Genomic DNA, 9,170 nt, shown 5'->3' on the forward strand with positions numbered 1-9,170 from the left:
CCGGTTGTGACCTCGACCCTGCTAATTGCTATGCTTCTTTTTCCTTTTCTTTCTTTTGTTGAGTTATCGTCCCGTCCATGGCAATCCAATAGCATTCCCAAGATGTGCATTGTTCCCCTCATACGCTGAATATTCCCCTGGGGGTTGGGAATTTGATCACCTAGTACAAGCTGGAGAGGACGACTCTCATGGGGTGTATCCATGGTCGTCATACGATGGCGTTATATGCAATGTCCTGGTTCATTATATGGAATGTTGTTTCTAGAGTCACCCACCGACAAAGACTTGGAGTGTGATCTCTCTCGAAGTTCGTTTAACTGCATTGTTAAAATCGATTAGTATAATATAACGCGACACTATCTTATCCTCAAGTATCATATGTGCGAGGCTCGAGGATGGATGATGCATGCTCTGCTTCCATCGTCTACCATAATTCTCCTTACATCAGTATCTAAAATTTGTAAGGTAATGACAACTGCATCATTGTGAGGGAAAGTCAAACCATCGGTATCTGACTCATCGAAGATGATACTCTCTTCGAGTCCATCATACCATTCGTGGGTGATTGATCTTTTAAGTTTGTGAGTGGCGGTGAATTTGATACCATTGATGGATGCATCACCATTGCCGCCAATAATCATGTTGATGGCGTGAGCTGGTGACGGCGACTTTGGTAGGCCTTAGCATTCTCGACTCCTTACTAAAATATTCCTACCTTTGTCACTGAGTAATTCTCTAAGATTTCCTTGCTGCAGCAAGTTTGACACTTCTAGTCTCAGAGCGTGGAAATCTTCCATTTTATGTCCACGTTCTTGGTATAACTTGCATAGGGCATCAGACTTCCTAGTTCTTGGCTCGGACATCATCTTTGGTGGCCACTTCAACTTCATCCCGAGCTTCTCTAGGGCGTAGACTACCTCTATAGGTGACACACAAAAGTTATCAGTAGATAGTAAGGGAGCATACCTCTATCATTCCTGTGATTGCCTGATCTTGTCCTAGACGGGCCATCTTCATAACAAAGGAGGGGATGGGTACTCTGACATAGGGTTGATGTAGTTCCCTATCTGGCTACGATACTAGATGGTCTCTCCTTATGTTGTCCCTGTGTTCCTTCTTAGGCTCAGATTGTACCGAGGTGAGTCGTCGAGTTGGCCGGTTGAGATCATCGTCGTCTACCCTAAACTCGACACAGTAGGCATTGTGAATCCCAAAAGGCCGGTGGATACCTCATTAACCGACTCAATAGCTTTCTAGTCGCCCTCGAACCCCTTTTGCTCAACCCAGGCTGAAAGGATGCCACAGACATCCCTTTAGAGATGTTTGGTAAGGTCATCCTCACCCTTTTAAATCGGGAGAGGAAATCCCTCAGTCCCTCTCCCAAGGATTGCTTGATGACGAAGATGTCGTTCACCTTGTTTCAGCTTTCTTGGTTCCAGCATGTGCCGCTATGAACTTATCGGCCATCTCTTCAAATATTTCTATAGAATAAGCTGGCAGCTATGGATACCACATCAATGCCCCTCCAGTGAGAGTTTCATCAAATATTTTCAGCAGGATAGAGGACACCTGCACTTTGGTGAGGTCGTTGACTTTCACAACGGTGACGTAGTGAGTTACATGATCTTCAGGGTCGGTCGTTTCATCATAGATTCTAAGATATGGGGGCATCTTGAAGGTCTTTGGTATGACATGTGGAGCTGCTTCTTCCTTGTATGGTTGTTCCACAGACTAACCGACGTCTCTTTTTGGTAATAATTTGGGAGCACCTGGTATTTTATCTATCAGTTTCTGGTGCTCTTTCATCTGTTCCTTGAGCGCCTTGTTCTCGTTTTCTATTTCTTCCATTCTTTTCAGCATAGCGGTGAGGATGTTGTCACCTGCACTGTCAATAATCACATGAGTGTTACCGGTAAAATGAGGGTTCAGTTGGTCGTTATGTTCATCCCTGCACTGTGCCACATGAACCCTCGTGTTTTATGTGGTCGTGCATGGGGCTTATTTTCTAATCATGCTAACCAGAGTGTCAGTCAACCATTTTTCGAGGAGCTTTTTCATAGCGGGTGGCATTCCCTAACCCGTGGACGTTGAGGCCCCCTTTCCATTTGGTTTGGTGGTGCTACAAAAAGGTGTAGACGAATTCCCTAGTCTGGGGGAGGCCGTGGGAACCACCTCCTCATCTTGGGTGTCATACCCTTCGTTGATGGAACTCATGAGGTTGAGCGGGATGTTCTCCATCGCCTTCATTCCACACGCTATTGAGTTTTTTCTTGCATACACAGAGAAAACATATAATTTTTGTGGTTTGTTAGATTAGCAAGTCACGTCAAATGAAAACTAAAAAGTTGACTGAGAAATTCCCACAGACGGTGCCAAAATGTATGACCCAAAATTTAGATCTAGGTTTATACAATTAGATTTATGGTGAAAAAGAGTTAATCTAAGTCAATGTTATATTCAAATAATAGATCAAGTTTATTTATGGAACTCCCACGTGTGCCGTTGGATAGCAATAAATAATAACAATAATGGAGTAATGAATGACTCAAGAATATGAAAGAGAGCAATAAATAACAATAAATGACATTTAAGTAAATAAATGAATAGATGTCACTCAACAAAGGTGAGATTCCCCAATAATTCCTCTGACAATGATGGATAATAATAAGCCTTTGAATATTCGGATCCATCTTGGATTGGAGAAGAAAAGATAGAAAAAATGTAAAAAGATGAACTTTGTATGTATATAATAAAAAGAGAATCTGCAGAGAAAATCAATATGTTGTTCTTTACAAATCAGTGTCTCATTCCCTCTATAACTACCTATATTTCTATTTATAAGAGTACATGAGCCACAAAACCCTAGGTAGTACAGATAGGGGAATATTCATTGATATATTCTCTAGGGAATAGTAATCTTGGAACTAGTCGTTAGTGCTCGTCGAGGAGGAATGCTCATCCTTGTCCTCGTCTTCCATCGAGTCACCTCGGCCTTGTCGACGACATGTTATCTTCCCATGGCATCGACCCTTTGAAATCAAGTCAATGTATCCTATTGACAACATGTGGCAGCCTCCGAAGGTTTTATACCCGTTGACCTAGTCAACATATAACATGATAGTTTTTGCCCATACAGGTGGAGTGAAGAAAAATGGAAAAATCAGCTTTCAAATGAGTTATTTTTTCATCATTACGTGTCCCATAGTCATATGTAATGACTTATTTGTTATAATTGTGTATTTTTTCTTACTTTATCTTAATATGTAATGTGTACTTTACCCCCAACTTTTATTTTTTTTTAGTTTCTTTCTATAGATATAATGTCTATTAGTTCCAACTGCGTATTTCTTAAGGCTAAATTTATGAAAGTTTTGGCTTGAAATCCATTATTTTAGCCAAATAAATTTCTAGTTGAAACAACAGAATACTAATTGTGTATTTCTTATTATTTTTCTTTAGATACAATGAACTGTGCATTTTAATTTTTAAGTGAAAATAGTAATAAAAAAATTGGTTACAACTTTATTATTTTTACCACATATAGAAGGTGTAGCCAAACTAATGAACTTGCAATTGTGTATTATTCTTATTTCTTCTTTAGATGCAATGGCTATTTTATTTCAACTTTGTATTTTATTTTTTGGGAAGTATATGTGAAAAGTACTTGCTTCAAGCTCCATAAGTTTTAGGTACATTTAATTTTTTTTAGCCAAAATAATAAAGTTTAAGCTATGTATTTTTATATCTTTTTTAGATGCCATAATTATTTATTTTAACAGTGTGTTTTCTCTTTTTCAAATCAATCAAAAGCAATAATCAATAATAGAATACGAATAATAAGCAAATCCAAGTTAAGAATACCTACCCAATCCAAGTGGGTGAAAATCACCTCAAATATCGCCCCAATCCGAGCTCCCAATCTCAATATATGATAAATGAGGCCAACCCCTCTTTTAAAATAACACTGCCAAGCGATTCCGCTTTTTTGAACACAAATGTTGCTTCTGCAACTACACTTCTACTAAAATATGCTCGCATCTACGAGCTCACTAACATCCCCAACCCTCCATTTCCACATACCAAGGCTCGCTTTTGCACGCTTCTGCGCAACAAGCCTCGTAGATGCGCCTTCGCTTCTGCACTGAATCCTTTGCAGATACGGACTTCTAGCTTTCCATCCAACATTACTTCTGCGACCTCACGTCCGCTTATGCATTCTCGCACCTGTGGACCAAACCTCGCAGGTGCGAAAATACCAGAACCAGACTGCGATCCAACTCCAAAATATTCTGAAACACATTTGAGGCCCCCGAGACTCCGTCCAATCATACCAATAAGTCCTAATACTTTTCCCAAACCTATCTAAAGGATCAAAACACTGAAATTAACATCAAAACCACGATCATCGATCAAGATCCATCTCGTAAGTTCATAAACTTCCACCGTCAAACCAAGCGTCCGATTAAAGCCTAACCAATCCGGAATAAAATCAAACTTTGGACACAAGTTCCAAATAATAAAATGGACCGATAAAAAATTTCAAAACAACAATTCGAAACTGATAGCCTCAAAGTCAACTCTCGGTAAAACTTATAAACTTTCCAATCCTTCAAAATTTTAGTTTTCGAAAATTAAAGCCAAATCTACCTAAGAACCTCCAAATCCAAATACGGACATACGTCTAAGTCCAAGATCATCATACGAACCTATTGGAACCATAAAAATATGAATCCAAGGTCGTTTGCACAAAAGTCAGATCTTGTTTAACTCTTACAACTTAAACTCCCAAAACGAGATTAGGTGTCTCAGTTCACTCCATAACCTTCTCGAAAGTAATCCCAACCATCCCCGCAAATCATCAAACATCACATACACATATGAGAAACAACAGGTAAAGAAATGGGGCTAAAATATACAACACGACCGACCAGGTCGTTACAAATATGTGGGCCACAAACGTCTCCTAAATATCAAGAATAATCTATCATGCCTTTGTAAATAACCATAAACCTACGCATAATATCTAACATTAATAAGAAAGCGAAATAAGTCACATGCGCCAAACAGATCATAAATCAAGATGAGCACATAATCAAAATAAGGCATAAAATATCTCAGTTCTACCCCCGCCATAATGTAAACTTGGTAAGTGTATATACACTTGCCACCCCATATATACACCCCTCCCACCACCACCACCACCAATATCTTAAAGATATACAATCAAGTCAGATCCTAAGGGTTTCCCTCTACAAAGGTTAGCCAAGAGACTTACATCCATCCGGTATCCAAATATCAACCAAAAATTGCCAAATCGTCAAAATCAAACTCCAAATGGTTCGAGTCTAGTCAAATACTACATAATAATGTCAACAAAGCCATAGAAATCAATTTCAAACAATAATGTTTGAATCTTTAATCAAATATCCAAAAGTAAACAAAAGGCAACCGGGCTCACACGGTCAAAGCCCAAGTCAAAAGGTAGATTTTGATTATCTATAACTCCACGAGTCTAAATATATGATTAGATTTCAAAATCGAGTCCAAATCGGTACTCAAATTTTCAAAATACACCATCTTAAGTTATAGATAAAAATCCCAAATTTCACTTTAAAATCCATGTTTTAGGTGTAGAAATCCATGAAAAATCAAGATATAAAGTTAAATACATGTAAAAATTCCTTATCCCCAAAGGTGTAGTGAAATTACTCTTCAAAATCTCCAACTCTCAAAGTCTAGGGTTCAAAATGTGAAAAAATGGGCAAAATGCCAAAATAAGTCACTTAAGTGGTCTGCCCAGGCATACCCTTCGCGATCGCGGTCCAAAGCTTTGCGATCACGAAGCACAAATTTGTTGCTTCCGAAAATCACACTATGAGATCGCGTCTGGAACTTCATGAAAGCCAATTAGCAGCTACTCCGTGAATGTAACACGCACCTCGTGAATGTGGAGACCAATACCCCCAGTCAGGCACCGACCCTACGCGAACGGGGTCACTCCGATGCGATCGCCATGTACCTGCCCATTCCTCTACGCGAACGTAATCCTTGAGTCGCGATGAACAAACTACCTGTACCAGAAAACTAGCAGTTCCTAAAGAAAGAGAAATGGTATGAAACCACCTCGGATCACACTCGAGCCTCCCAAGACCCTGTCTGGTCATACTAAAAAGTACATACACCTAATTCAAACTTATCTAACGGCTCGAAATACCACAAACAATATCAAAACTAAGAATCGACATTTGAAAAATCCTTCTCTTAAGTTCAAGAACTTGGAACTAAGCATTTGATTTAAGCCTAACAAATCCAGATTACATTCAGACTTCACACACAAGTTTCAAATAACAAAACAAACATATTCTAAGCTCCGAAATAACAATCCAAATTTGATATCATCAAAGTCAACTCCCGGTTAAATTTAAGAACTTTCTGAACTTTCAAATTGCCAATTGTTGGCAAATATGGCCAAAACCCTCTAGGAAACTCCAATCCAATTTCGAATATATGCCAAAGTCTAAAATTACCATACGAACCTATTGGAATCATAAAATCACCAGTCGAGTCATTTATATAAAAGTCAAACTGTGGTTAGCTATTACAACTTAAGCTTTCAAAATATGACTAAATGTCTCAATTCACTTTCAAACCTTTGCGAAGCCAAACCAACCATCCCGCAAGTTATAAAACAATAAACAACATACGAGGAGCATCAAATAGGGGGAATGGAATTCAAATACACAAAATGATCGACCAGATCATTACAAGAACCATCCTACTTTCTTTTATATGTGTATACACTTTATATAATTTAGTAACTCGAATATTCCACAAATGGAATACTATTTTGTTTACGCTACTAACCCACTGAGATAATTTTCCTTTTTTTTTTCAACGAAGAAAGGGAAAGAAGAGTCTCAAGGTTAAATTTGTCGCTAGATAATGGTTTACTGATCTTAAAGGAAGCTGCATTTAAATTTCTAAAGTTTAGGCTATGAAAAATGTACTTCAGGCACATAAGGTATGAAGTTCAATAGAAAAAAGGCCCTGAAGTTTGGTCATGTCAACGCCACAACTTCAGTAAAAGAAAAAGTCTGAAGTGTTGCTTTGTCAAGGCCACAACTTCAGTAAAAAAAAATGTCTGAAGTTAGCCTTAAAAAGCAAGTCAAAACTAGCAGTCCTTAACTATTAATTCCATGTTTAAATGTTAAAGGACAGACAGTCCTTAGCTTTTAATTTCTTGTTCAAAAGTTAAGGACTGGCAGTCCTTAACTTTTAATTCCATGTTTAAATATTAAGGACTGACAATCCTTAACTTTAATTATATGTTTAAATGTTAAAGGACAGACAGTCCTTAGCTTTTAATTTCTGATTCAGAAGTTAAGGACTGACAGTCCTTAAATTTTAATTCCATATTTAAATGTTAAGGACTAACAGTAACTTTAATTATATGTTTAAATGTTAAAGGACAGGCAGTCCTTAGCTTTTAATTTCTGGTTCAGAAGTTAAGGATTGACAGTCCTTAACTTTTAATTCCATATTTAAATGTTAAGGACTGGCAGTCCTTAACTTTAATTATATGTTTAAATGTTAAACGACAGGCAGTCCTTAGCTTTTAATTTCTGGTTCAAAAGTTAAGGACATGCAGTCCTTAAGTTTTAATTTTTGGTTCAAAAGTTAAGGACAGACAGTCCTTAAGTTTTAATTTCTTGTTCAAAAGTTAAGGACTGAAAGTCCTTAACTTTTAATTCCATGTTTAAATGTTAAGGACAGACAGTCCTTATCTTGGTCTTGCACTTACAGTACACCTGTTCTTAATTCTACAAGGATTAAGGACTGACAGTCCTTAACTTTTAAATACATGTTTAAATGTTAAGGACTAGCAGTCCTTAACTATTAATTCCATGTTTAAATGTTAAAGGACAGACAGTCCTTAGCTTTTAATTTCTTGTTCAAAAGTTAAGGACTGGCAGTCCTTAACTTTTAATTCCATGTTTAAATGTTAAGGACTGACAGTCCTTAACTTTAATTACATGTTTAAATGTTAAAGGACAGACAGTCCTTAGCTTTTAATTTCTGGTTCAGAAGTTAAGGACTGACAGTCCTTAACTTTTAATTCCATATTTAAATATTAAGGACTGGCAGTCCTTAACTTTAATTATATGTTTAAATGTTAAAGGACAGACAGTCCTTAGCTTTTAATTTCTGGTTCAAAAGATAAGGACATGCAGTCCTTAAGTTTTAATTTTTGGTTCAAAGGTTAAGGACAGACAGTCCTTAAGTTTTAATTTCTTGTTCAAAAGTTAAGGACTGACAGTCCTTAACTTTTAATTCCATGTTTAAATGTTAAGGACTGACAGTGCATAACTTTAATTACATGTTTAAATGTTAAAGGACATGCAGTCCTTAGCTTTTAATTTCTGGTTCAGAAGTTAAGGACTGACAGTCCTTAACTTTTAATTCCATATTTAAATGTTAAGGACTAGCAGTCCTTAACTTTAATTATATGTTTAAATGTTAAAGGACAGACAGTCCTTAGCTTTTAATTTCTGGTTCAAAAGTTAAGGACATGCAGTCCTTAAGTTTTAATTTTTGGTTCAAAGTTAGGGACAGACTGTCCTTAAGTTTTAATTTCTTGTTCAAAAGTTAAGGACTGGAAGTCCTTAACTTTTAATTCCATGTTTAAATGTTAAGGACAGACAGTCCTTATCTTGATCTTGCACTTACAGTATACCTGTTCTTAATTCTACAAGGATTAAGGACCGACAGTCCTTAACTTTTAAATACATGTTTAAATGTTAAGGACTAGCAGTCCTTAACTATTAATTCCATGTTTAAATATTAAAGGACATACAATCCTTAGCTTTTAATTTCTTGTTCAAAAGTTAAGGACTAACAGTCCTTAACTTTAAATTCCTTTAAATGTTAAGGACTGACAGTCCTTAACTTTAATTACATGTTTAAATGTTAAAGGACATGCAGTCCTTAGCTTTTAATTTCTGGTTCACAAGTTAAGGACTGACAGTCCTTAACTTTTAATTCCATATTTAAATGTTAAGGACTGGCAGTCCTTAACTTTAATTATATGTTTAAAAGTTAAAGGACAGACAGTCCTTAGCTTTTAATTTCTGGTTCAAAAGTTAAGGACATGCAGTCCTTAAGTTTTAATT

This window comes from Nicotiana tabacum, chromosome 10 (genome assembly GCF_000715075.1).
Source record: "Nicotiana tabacum cultivar K326 chromosome 10, ASM71507v2, whole genome shotgun sequence".
Classification (NCBI taxonomy): domain Eukaryota; kingdom Viridiplantae; phylum Streptophyta; class Magnoliopsida; order Solanales; family Solanaceae; genus Nicotiana; species Nicotiana tabacum.